This window comes from Lactuca virosa, chromosome 5 (genome assembly GCF_052849685.1).
Source record: "Lactuca virosa cultivar CGN04683 chromosome 5, Lactuca_virosa_CGN04683_v6, whole genome shotgun sequence".
In the NCBI taxonomy this organism is placed as follows: Eukaryota; Viridiplantae; Streptophyta; class Magnoliopsida; order Asterales; family Asteraceae; genus Lactuca; species Lactuca virosa.
This window is the reverse complement of record NC_136430.1, coordinates 300,845,203-300,858,916: the sequence shown is the minus strand read 5'-3', so window position 1 is coordinate 300,858,916 and position 13,714 is coordinate 300,845,203. Positions and strand designations below refer to the sequence as shown.

The window sequence follows — 13,714 nt, the reverse complement described above, 5'->3', positions numbered from 1 at the left end:
GATGATTTGGGTTGACTTCGAAATTAAAAATTTTTACTTAGTATTTTTGGGACGTTACACAAAATGTCTTTTGATCCTATGAGTATTATCAAGAGCCCGATATTCATGATCAACTCTTCTTCTCTTTGTTTCCGTAATTCTTACTCTCTTTAAGTCATAGCACATTCTTGTGAATGTTATTAATTTGTCTTTAGTAAAATAATTAAGGATAAGACTACTGTTCCAATGGTGTTATGAATTATCCTATCTGATTGTATACTAAACATTCATGAGAATGATTTGCCATTTGATCATATGGATAGAATCATGGGCTCGTAATCCATAATCAAATTATCATCTCAATGTTTCAATCTTACCCAACTGACATATTGGGATTTAATTATTTCTTAGTCCTTTTTCTTAATTTTGGAAATGATATTTTATCAAAACATGTCTCAGAATAAGCCTTCTTATTTCCCTTGGCGATTGGGGACCGATTGGGTATATCACCACAAATCGTATGGGCAGCTGGCTTTCTTTCTTTTTGACACTTCTATTCATGATAGTGAATATAGGAGTATTTGAATTTTGGAGTTTTTATGATTTGATATGCTAGTCCCAAAGGGTCTCTACATCCATTCAACTCCTTAATGGAAATTTCTATGTTGTTCTTATCAAAATCAGAATAAAGTGATTATATGTACATGGTTAGCTTAGTTGATAACCATATATCCAACTCTTAACCAAATGAAATTCCATTTCATTTTAATATGTTAACTTGATAATTGTGCTTAACAATTTTGGAAGGTAGTGGTTAAAGAAAACTTAGGAAGAGCTTTATCTAAGTCATGATCTTTTTGTTTGTAAATGAGAACTATTACAAAATACAAATTTGATCACCCTTCCAGCTAATCCTTTCGAGAGGTTTTTATTATAGTAGATTTTAGTGGATTTTTCTTTTATACATCACTTAAATCCATTCTTGTTTGTTTTATTGGTCCTTTAAATCTTTTTCTCAACCCTAATTTATTGTTTACTAAGGCTAGGATCCATATTTGGTTTTGCGATGTGTAGAGGGATGTCGTCAACAAACCACAAAGTTACTTAGGTATGTAATGCACTTTACCAATTTCAATCACTATGAAACTCTAATATCTTTTGAGATTAGTTAAAATTATTTAATGGGATGCTAATTTCGGATTTGCACATCCTCTATTTATGTTAGGGATACCATGGTCTCACAAATACGATGGTGAACCAACCATGCAAGAACGTATGACCCTTGATTATATCATGGCTCTCAAATTGACGTTTCAGTTAATCACACATGCTTTATCAATAAACCACAACCACAACCACAAGCCCACATCATTTTCCCTTTACGTCTCAAATTTATGTGTCGCTAATCAACACAACTCCATAAATAGTGTCATAACAAATAATGTGTGTTAATCATGGATTAGCAACTATTCACATTTCCTAAAATAATTAAGAACTAGAATTTTTTTTAGTAATTATATTTGTGATACTTTTAATGATACATCGTCCTATGAACCCTTTCGGTTAACGATAATCCACCACACAAAGAAGCGGTGAGTGAAAAAGAAAATCATTCAATGATCATTTTATAGGTTGTTTCCTTATACCTCTCTTATAGTATGACTTCATGAATGAGGTCTAGTCTTGATTCAACTAATGATCATTAACTAAATATGTGATGACACATGCTGTAATATTTTCTTTTACATGTATATAAATTTTGGGTTTTAATATAAACTTTTATAATTTTATGAGGGGTGTATTTTAAACAATTTAAAATTATATGATTTAATCTAATTATCTTTAATTAACTTTTAATTAATTAATCTATTAAATCATTATCAGTATCTTCAAATCAATTAGGCATATTTATCTTCTTATTTTAATTAATCAGATTCTAACAAATTTAGATAAGAATTAAAACTAAAGATAAACCCCAAATTTGAAAAATATTGCAAAAGTCCGAAACTACCAAAAACTCGGCAGGACGCACTGCGTCCTACTATTCAGATTTCTTTGATTTTTGATTTTTTCCAGTTTAAATCTTGTGCCTACAGCAAAAACTTAAGGTTTCGGTCCCACTGTTGGGTTTTCTATGCAACTATACACTAGATTAAGGCATCGGTAACATTCAAAAATATCCAAAGTCTACACGCACCTACGATCTAAGTTTTACTGTTATAACAACATACTTTTAAAAATACAAATTTGAAATATTAAAAGGAATATGATTACTAACCTCTCAATTATAATTGTATATACTTGTTCCACTTGAAGATCACAAACTTCTTGCAATCGCACGGAAGGACCAGCACCCAAAGTAGAATGTCTCTTATGGCTCACACTTTAAAGACTAAAACCCTAGAATATTTAGGAGTGAGGATACTAGAGAAATCATATTTTCTAAGTATGGAGAATGTTAAGAACGAAAACTACGAATGCCAAATGGTCTATTTATAACTGAGGTAACTTGCAGGCAAAACATATTTGAATCAATTAAATAATTATATTTAATCTAGATTCAAATCTTTTCCTTATCTGTTAACAAGATTGATTCTGAAAGTCTCCTAGAAGCCCTAAAACTGTCAACCCTCTTTAGGATTTCTAGAATGTTCTGCTCAACTATTGAACAATTAACATTCAGTCGTTGCACCTTTAATCAATTTCTGATTAATTCTAATTAATTTCAATTAATTCAAAATTAATTTTAATTAGTTTCTAATTAATTTATTAACATGTAATAAATCAATTAACTAATTATGTCAATCTCCTAAATCTATTCTAGATATTTAAGCTTTTGAGGACAACCCAATTAGGATTTTGTTATTATTTTTAAAATTATATCAATTATTTATGAAATTAGATTTTGTTATTATTCTCAAAATTATATCAATTATTTATGATATTAAGCACGTTCGTTGTATATTTGGTATTAGCCTCCTCAATTCGAGTTTATTTATTTCCCTGGAGATGGATTTCTGGTTGTTTCCTTGTTTGTTATCATATTATATGATTTATTTGGTATGTGTTTACCAATAGTCTTTATTTAATTCATGAAATTATTTCTATTGCTTTTGAGAAAATCTATGTATACTTTCAAAAGATTATTTTGATGGACCCCTCTTTATTGAATAACAAGATTTTCATAGACGGGAGACATATTCTAGGTATCTATGTGCAAAATTAGAGCTATATTGGTCTATCGCCTAATTTTTTAGTAAATATTAAAAAGTGGTTATTGGAATTAACTGATTTTTTTTCTTTATATAATAACGTCTATTGGACTTAGGTGCTGTTTGTTTTTTCGAAGCAAAAATTCATAAAGTATGCGGACCACCTCTGCAACCCTCTGCAGTAGAAGATGTGGACCAAACGGCTGCAGACTGTAATAAGAAGCGTGTTTGTTTTTTAATATATGTATGCTGCTGCAGATATTAAAAAATTAAAATAAACTGATTTTATAATCCGAAAATAGTTTTTTAATACCGAAAATTTAATAATGTATAAAATTTTGGCAAAAATTTATGATATTTCAGCAAAAAAATAATAATATTTTAACAAAAAATAAAGATATTTTAGCATAAAATAATGATATTTCATCAACAAATTATTATTATTCAACATAAAAAAAAGAAAAAAAAATTTCAACAAGAATAAACAAAAATAAAACGAAAAAAAATGTGAAATAAAATTTCAACAATATATAATCAATATTTGAGCAAGAAAAAAAGAAGAAGAAGAGGTTGGAAGAGGTAGGAAGAGGCAAAACAAGTGTTGCGCCAAAAAGAACACGCGCAAATGTTTTTTAATCCGAAGACTTCTAAAAAACAAACAGATGCGAGAATAAAAGTGTTGTGCGTGTGTTGCGTCACGCAGCAATAAGAGGTCTGAAGAGGTTTTTCCAAAAAAACAAACATCACCTTGGGCTTTAAAGTACGTATTCATTGGCGGTTCAAATCTTATTTAAAGGACAAAATTATTACAAAATTTTGAAGGGACAACTGATCACACGTTATATATCTTTAATATACTATAAATTGAAAGCAAACTTTTAGAACTTATGTTTCCCACTAAAAACATGGAAAACGTTTAGTTAGATAATCCGTGAACTACATATTTTTCTCATTATATGAGCTTTCAAATATTTTTTAAAACGTGTTCCATTGAAAACATAACAACTTTTTTTTAAGAGTGAATGCGAATGTATGTATTCATTAATTGACTTTACAAATGTGGACAGTAAATATGTCTGGTTATATTTATTTAAATACTTGTATGTTATTTACTTAAAGTATTAAAGTTCAACTACTTCGAAAATAAATGTTTTTTTTTTCTAATTATACTCAAATTCACAACACTTGTTTATATTCAAAACTATTTGTTATGTACTTGTAACTAATTGTTGTTAGTTGGTTGTAATATCTAGCTTTATCCGGAAAAAAAAAACAAAATTGTAACGTTCCAAAAATATCAATAAAATTTTCATTTTTAAACCATAAATTCCATACAACTATTTGTTCCAAAACCAATTAAAGTAAATTGTATTTTCCAAACATCAGAGTAAAACAAATATAATCAGTGTGGAAAAGCCATCACGGGATGTTGTGCAGTCAAGCCGAGTCATTCCCTTGGGATCTGGAAGTACCTGAAAATGTTTAATCCACAAAACTATAAGCATAAAGCTTAATGAGTTTCCCAAACTATCACATACAACACATATACCACAAAACATAGTTGTAACGGGTCTGTATCAACCCAGAGTTCGCATTGACTCCGATTCTGGATCGACTCTATCGGGTCCATATCAACCCCGAGTCTGTATTGACTCCGAGTCCTTATTGACTATATCAGGTCTGTATCAACCCCGAGTCTGTAATGACTTCGAGTCTGTATTAACTTTAGTGGGTTTGTATCAACTCACATGCATATAACATACAAGCATACAACAAGAGTCATGAAGACATCATGCACAAAATGACACCTAGTGTCCTACAGTATAGTGAGAAGACTCACCTTGCCGACGAAATCAACAGCTGACAACTTTCACGGCCAACGAATGGGTGCTAAACACTTACTACTAAAACCACACAAGGTAAATCCTTAGTGTACCTTCTAAAATTACAAAATTGACCAACAGTCAATCCATGCCAAAAGTCAATGATCAAGGTCAAAGTCAATATTCAACATCATCAACAGATTACCCTCATGTCATGACCATCCCATGGTCATGCTGTGAGAACGGACTCATCCAGATCCCAAACTCAATCACGCTCCAACTCTGCCAACTCGGTCTGGCAACTCAATCCGCAAACACCACAACGTGGACCCTCCTTGGTCACGTCGTGAGCACATTAAGACAAAGTAGTCAGGGAGCCCTCCATTGTCATGTCGTGACACTCTCCATATCACATCGTAACCATCGGCTTGGGAAACATCTTAATGGATTGAGTCCTTAATCCATTAATCCTTCAACTCCAACTTTTCAGAAAGCTTCTAAGGACTCTAAAGGATCATAAAAATGTCAAATTTATGAAGATACATGACCTATGCATGTTATTTACCCAAACAAGGTCAAAAGGAAAAAATATGACCTAAAACACATGCAAAGCTCCCAAAACTCATCTACATTCTAGATCTGAAAGATATAAGGCTCGAGGGACCTTGATGATCCACAATGTTGCAAACTTTATCTCATCTAGATGTACAAGAAAGGAATCATAAAGGTAGAAGCTTTAAGTCTTACAAATGGTCCAAATAATGATTCCAAGGGTGGAGTAGATATGCTTGCTTGATCTTTGCTCCAAAACCTTCTTCTTCTCCTTCAAAGTGTACCAAGAGCACCAAAATAAGCCGAAACTCTCAAAAGGAGGCTAGGGTTTCGAGATAGTGGGTTGGAGGCTAAATAGGGTGCCATAATCCTTGTGGTAAGATACGTAAATACGAGAGAAACCTTAAATTTATGGGCTCGGACCAGACTAGACATAGTTACATCGTGACCATACTCATGTCACGTCGTGACATTCTTCTGGATACACGTTCTCGTCTTTGGTACGTCATGTTGGGATCTACCTATGGTCACGTCATTCCACATGATTTTTCCAAAAAACCTTTTTAACTCCTTTATTCCCTACACTGATCCAATCTAGATGATGGGTGTTGCAAATATGCAAAGTGTTGTGAATAATATTTTTTTCTATTAACCGTTAAAAGCCTTTTTTATATTTAAGGATCATCCTAGTTGTACCTACATTTGATGACTAACACACCAAGTTAACTTGACACAAACGCAAAACGAAATAGACAAGTTTCAGTAAGCGATTCTAATCATTTAATATGACAGGTTAACACAACATAACACATAACTAAAATTGATATGGTTATGATTGAAATTTTCAATTCGGTAACTATTTGTTTATTTATATGAAAGTCTTTTTAATTCTTTAGTTACATTGGACAGACCCAAAACCAAACGAAGTATAAAAAGATAAATTTTATTGTCAATATGGAAACGACTTACTCGTCTACGCAAAAACTTCATTTTTAGTTTTTCTTTTCCCTCTCAGACTTCATAGTTCCACTTACTGAATCCCTCATCTTCACGACCTCAACCCCTTCTTTATGCCTTAAGGAGTGAGTTCTAACTCCAAAGACCTTGATTACGTGGCAAGATCACAAAACAAATTTTATCCAATTTTAAATCATAAAGTATAGAAATCAAGAATCTAAGGAAGGCTCATCAAATCCAAATATCAAACTAGAAAGATGTGTTTCTATTACCCAACTTTTTATGGAAGACATATCATACCTTTTGTATCTAAACTGTCAAAAGATTGGCCTATGTTGTACCAAACACCTATTGTTTTAAGCTTTGAAATATTCTAACCTCCCCTCCCCCCCATTATTATCATGGATTGCTTTTATAGCCAATGATAAAAGGGTATTTGTCTTAAATGAGAATACCGTCTCTATTTAGAAAGCATTGTATGATTGGATGAAAATAAACTACCAATACCTAAACAACCCACTTTCTTCAAAATTGTGACTTTATTCCATTTGATCCGATATACACTACGTTCACAAATATTCACATCCTAGAAGAAGTGAAAACATAACCTCTTCAACAATTTTAGGATCATATCTAGAGCTTGGAAAAAGGAAAAATAGTAGGCTATCAAACATCCAAAAATTGATTTCAATATAGTAGTGTGGCCTCCCATAGAAAGAGACTTCACTTTCCATATAGAGAATTTACTAAGAAACATGTTATAAATAACTTTCCAACCCATGAATTTGATATATTATACCCAACCATCAAACCAAGATACATAATAGCTAAGGAACTAATTGCATCCCATAAGTTTAGAAATTTCATTTACATATAACAAACAACACCTATAACATTACTTTTGGCTAAACTAACTCTTAGACCTAAAGTTAGAAAAACAAAATTATAAAGAAATCTGATTATATTATCGGAATTCTCACGAGACCTTTCAGCTACAAATATTGCATCATCTACAAAGAAAAAAATAGAAGAGGATCAAATAATAATTTCCAATACATTTTCAACCCTTTAAATAGGTTATGAAAATTAGCTTCTACAAAGGTGATGTGTACATCTTCAATATCAAGAATAAAGAGAAACGTGGATAATGGATTGCCTTGTTTAAGCCATTGTTCATAACGAAATCAGAAGTGGGATAATTATTAATAAAAACATAACCCATGGATGAAGTAAGGTAGAAACAAATCTATCCCATCTAGTTATTACCAAATCCCATGTGACTAATAAAATCATCAAGATACATTTACTTAATAGAGTCAAAATCATTCTCAATATTAGTTATATACATAATAAGTTTCTTATGTGATTTATCACATCAATAAACAACTCCATTAACTATAAAATGATCATTCATAATCTATATAACTTTTATAAACATCGATTTCTCTTTACTAACTACCTGTCTAATCACAATGATCAAGATTTATCAATAATTATTTGTTAATAACCAATCATACTAATCGGCATATAATCTTTTTATAAAAACATGAATTAAATAATAAAATTGGAATTGCAAGTTTTTGGTATGCCTAATTGTAATTACACATTAAGGAGGTGTTCATGGAAATTTTAAAAAATTTTGAACTCCACATAGAATGTTTATAAATATAAACACAATACTTTGATTTATATAAGAATAAAATCCAACGTAGTTTAAGAATACAACTTCTTCCAACAAAAAATTACAATAATACAATCAATATATAAAATCTGGTATAGTAAAGATTCAAGGGAGAATATTGAACATTGTATATATACTAGTTGGGCTGTATAGCAAGAGCTTAATCCACTTTAATGGAGATTCCTACTCCCTTACCATCAGTACACAATCGATGGTTAGTAAACTGATATGATAGGTTAATACTTTTAGGTAGTCTAAAAAATCTTATACAATATATACTTATCTTGCATTTTCAATCTCTTTGCAAGAGGAGTGTGGATCATGTGCAAGATATACTCTCAGGTACTTACATAATAATGATCTTGATTGGAGTCACGCCACCAATAATGGAATGAAGTAAGTAAGTGGAGATGATAATTTTAAGTCAATGTGTAAGGACTAAGGAGACGTAGTAATAAATCTTAAATATGGATGGTTAAATCAATGATATTAGAGAAAATTAGGTCAAATTTTTCCAAGCTCCAAATTACAAAAATAACCAACTACAACTATAAAAAGGAACATTGTAAATAGTAGAGCGGCCCGTTTTGGATGGTAGACTATCATAGTCTTTTTTACGAAAATAATATAGTTTTACAGATTGTTGAAAGAATATGTTACAAATTGGGGTTAAAAGATAGCTTGGATTCCACTGAAAGTCGTGAATCACTATTAAATTGAAGTATTTCAATTGTACAAATCGAAAGTTCAATTGGAAAAAATTTAGTGGTTTCAAACAGAGAAAATGTGAAGTTATGTTCTTGAGACTGTACTAGAAGTTGGACCAAAAGGGGTATCATTCCTAGTATGCAAACTTCATGGTTAGAAAACTGCCAAAAACTACCACATGATAGTTATGCAACCATCACAAACTGTCACTAAAATCGGGTTTAAGATAAGGATAAAAAATCAGGTTTAAGATAAGGATAAAAAATCGGTTCAATTTTCTTAAATTCGGATTTTCCTTGTACTTTTTACAAAGCAATATTAATCCTTTAGCCAGTGGATCTGCCCCTTGCATCCTTCCATGGATTGTTACCCCTTGGACCTGGCTACCAGGGGCGCTTCCCCCGAACCCATGTTAGTTCAGGGGTTTCACCCCTAAATGACAGTGTACTTTGAATTTTGAAGAAACTTAAACAAGTTTACACTCCGCATATCCTTACATGTTAATTTTTTATCAAGATTACTTTTGATCAAAAAATTAATCCCGTTACAATTAAATAATATTAGTGAAACAAATCGCCAACAAAACCTCCCTATTTTAGTGTAATCCTGATTAACATAAAGTAAAACATAACAACAACAAATTGATGCATAAATGAAATGTCGTGACAATTGAATTTCACATTAGTATATCACTCTTTCCAAATATTTGAATATCAGGGTGTCACTAAGGATTGAACACTTTCTATTCATAGTAAATATGTGACATCCCGAAATTTAAGACTAAAATTATAGACAGTCAATTCACCGCGAACATCTTTGAATTTGACCTGTTGAACTTAAATGCATATCTTGAAAAATATATAGTGTCATTACAACTATTATAAGTTACCAGATGGTACCTTACTTCCATTGGTGGAAAATCTCAAACGAATCGCAAAGCACAAACTACAACCCTAGTTACCACGTTTGAAAAAATGAAATTTCGTATTAAGCAGTTGTGATAGAAGCAAACATTATAATATCATGTTACATGTTCCCCTGTTTCCAAAAATATAAAGGAGTTCGTCTGCAAAAGATACGACAGTTATAAAAAACCAGTAAAACACTGATTTTCTTTAAACTGCTAAAACCAAATTGATCCTTTGAGGCACTTGCACACCTTAGATGAAAATATTGAGAGCGTTTTTGGACATAGAATATGGTATAATATTTTATTATGTACTCAAAATATTTTTAGTAAAAATATTTTCAAAATTCAAAAAATCGGACGTTTCGGGTTATTTAATCGCAAATCTTTAAACGCGATTTCCCAGAATTCTACAACTCAAAAAATTATTCCGTTTGGATTTTTGAAATCCTTAAACTCTACTCTATCATTCACCACTTTTGAAAAAAATATTAGGTGTCAGGATATGGGCACACAAACCTAGGTGTGTTTTTAGAGCATTATTGAAAGTGTGACATCACCATGGCCCACCACCCTTGCAAGAGGTGATTAAAATCAGCCAACCCTTGGTCTTTCCTTCCTCCCAGCATCCAAGGTAGCCTCCCCCTCTCATTGGTTGAGTGCACAATTCTTCTTCATAGTACATACATGGTGTATGTTGTTTGTTTCACTTTCCTCAGAGGGATGGCTTGCATGGTGCATGTGAGACTCTATTGGGCTATAAAAGGAAGTCAGTCCTTACCCTTTTCCTCACAACTAACTAGCCAAAATATCAACGCTCTCTCACACTATTTCACTCTCTCCCGCTCGGTTAGAAACAGCCCCACTGGATGAGGCCTTGGCCACCGTAAACCACCACAACCCCACCCCCTCTTCCCCATTGTTTTGGTGATCAAAAACCACCACCTTGCTGCCCATTTCTTGTGTGCTATTTTCTGTAGTGTTCCAACCTCTAGCCTCGATTTTTTCATTGTGTTTTGTGGGTTTATTTGGAGTCTAAAACACCCCCGGTTTAGATTGCTGCTAGTTCGTGTTTCTCGCGGTGCTTCCTAAAAACAACCACATCTTCATGTCTAAACTAAATCCACACAATTAAGGTGAGTGCTTATGATACCTTTTTATAATTTTTATTTACCTCATGGGGGGGGGGGGGGGGATAGAATCAACATTCTAGATTAATTTTCCTAGAATTTTTCTAAAACAGGGACAGAATCGACATTCTAGATTTATTTTCCTGTTTTCTCTTTTAAATATATATATATATATATATATATATATATATATATATATGTGTGTGTGTGTGTGTGTCTGTGTGTATGTGTGTGTGTGATATGTGACATTACCACCTTGTAGTAATTCAAAGATCAAAATCATTTTGTCACACCCCGACCGAGGCGGCGAAACATGTCGGGCTTTGCGGCTAAGTTCATGGATCACAGATTGTAACATACACTTTACTAAAGGTTTTCAATTATCATGTTTCATATGCATGTTAGTTTAAAAATGAATATTATTAGATATTATGTGGTTTCAAACGTTTAAAGTAGGTAGTTATAATGGAATAAAATTATATGTGTTAAAAACATCATTTTTCGATATGGTTTTGAGCGTCGAGTTATAACGAAATAGTTTTATAAGATTTGAAGTTAAACTACGTTTAGAATCATTTGGAAGGTATTGGGAGTGATGGGGATGTCTTATGTGATTCCGATCAAAAAGTCAACTATCGGAATTAACAAAAGTATAACGTCTAAGTTGGAAATAAGTAAAACTAATTTTATTCGAAGATATTTTCTGGGATATTTTTATTGTAAGTTGTAAATTATCTCGTTAGAAACGTACAGGCGAAAACCTCATCGAAAACGGAGTTCCGAGCGAAAAGTTATGCAATTTTTAGTGTTTAGGGGTAAAACGGGTACCCAAACCGGGTAAAACCCGACCCAACTCGGGTTTTTACCCATTAAAACACGATTTTGAGTCATTTTTCTGCCATTTTCAGTTCCTCACCATCTCTATGGGAGATTTTCAGATACATGATCAATCTTGAACAAGTTTTGAAGATTTTGAGTGTTCTTGAAGTATCAAGTTTAGTAATCAAGGTATGAACTCTTAATTTTTGGATTAACCCTTGTAATTAGTGAGTTATTAAGAGATTAGGGTTTGATCAAAGTGGGTTTACCACTGATTTCATGAAATTAGGCATGAGTTTATGTTATTAACCTAGAATCTTAAATGGAAATCAAGTAACTACATGTAAATTTGAGAATTCATCATGGTTTAAGAGTAATTAGTGAAAATTAGTAATGAAACTCATGGTTTATACTTGAATTAGCATGAAATACTAAAATATTCAGTGTTATCATTGTAAAACAAGAACTTAGTGATATTGATCATGAGGTTTGATCATGTAAAGGGTAAAATGAAATCATAAATGGTAAAATTGTCCTGTTTTTGTAAAAATCACTAAAAATTGTAGAAAAATCGTATGGATATGTGCTCTATATCGCTAGAAAGCTGAGAATGTGTAATTTGATTTTTATTTTAAAACCAAAATCTAATTCCGTATTTAAGATGGGTGAAAACAGCTATATGTTCAGTGAAGTAAGGCTGAATTTTGACAGCTTTGGGACATTTTGACAGCTTTGGGATGCTGTGTTGTAAAATTCATAGTAAATTATAGAAAAATCATAAAAATGTGAGGTCAGTGGCATTAGAAAGATATAAGAGTCTATTTTGTTAATATTTAGAATTTGTTAGTTATTTTGATATTTAAGAAGGGTAAAATCGATCTGCAAGTGACAGCTATACAAAGAACAAAAACTAAAATTTCCAAATTGAAAACAACATAACTTGAGATTAGTTGAGTAATTGCTTATGAAATCTGAAATATGAACTCCAGGGGTATAATTGAAGGTTTTAGAGGCCTGAGGATGGTGTAATTGCATCAGAATTCAGAATTCTATCGCAACATTCGGTTACAGCACAGTGAGTTCAATATATAGGAACAATTGTATGTTATGTGTTATATGTGTTATGTGTTTTTTCGTGTTATCATCTCGTGTTATTATTTCCGCTATTATGATAGCAAAGTTGTACCTTGGACCATGTGATCAGTGAAAGGACTTAGATTCACAGTGGTACTGGTATGTAGCCTCTGCCCATGTAGAGCATGTCTCGTAAGAGAATGACTTCTATTCTATGGCATTGGCAGAAGGTTAGATAGGGCTGAAAGCCTGAAATCTACCAAAATGTTTAATCAGAAATTGTATGTCTTCTGTGCCATTTGGGCCAAAGCTTTATTGATGTATATCAAGTATTGAAATTGTTATGTCTCATTGATTATATATGTTTGAATCAAATCATTGATTGATATGGAAAGTTTGTCACATGATTCACATATGCCTTTATTGTTCTTTGTTCCTCTTTGCTTCTGTCATATTGCTATATATGGCATAACGTTATATTGTATCTATTTTTGAACTCACTAAGCGTCACCGCTTATCCCTCTCAATGTTTAATTATTGCAGGTGATATGTATCCATTATAGTTATGTACTGTTAGAAGATGTAGAATAGATAATATTATAACTTTTTGTATTTAGTGTATAAATTCCTGGGAAATTATGTAATATACTAAAACTTAGTCGGTTTGTATCCAGTCTTTTGTAATTAAACTATCAATGTAAAATATTGTTTATGAATATGCATGTAGCATGTTTTGGAGTAACTTGGAGTAAAAATGTCTTTAGTATGAAAGTTTGGGGTCTTTCACAGATAAACTGAGTATATAACACAAGTGCAACAATAAACAAAACAACATTTGTATTCGATCTTTAAGTTTGAATACATGGTTCTTA

The 13,714-nt window shown here is 31.9% G+C and overlaps 1 long non-coding RNA gene across 1 annotated transcript; it reads left to right on the top strand.

The window, feature by feature from the left end:
• Positions 1–10,464: 10,464 nt before the first annotated feature.
• Positions 10,465–13,512, top strand: LOC145117589 (uncharacterized). The gene is made up of 4 exons (XR_013712715.1): positions 10,465–10,955; positions 11,858–11,957; positions 12,758–12,843; positions 13,386–13,512. It is a non-coding gene; the product is annotated as an uncharacterized LOC145117589 (long non-coding RNA).
• Positions 13,513–13,714: the final 202 nt, after the last annotated feature.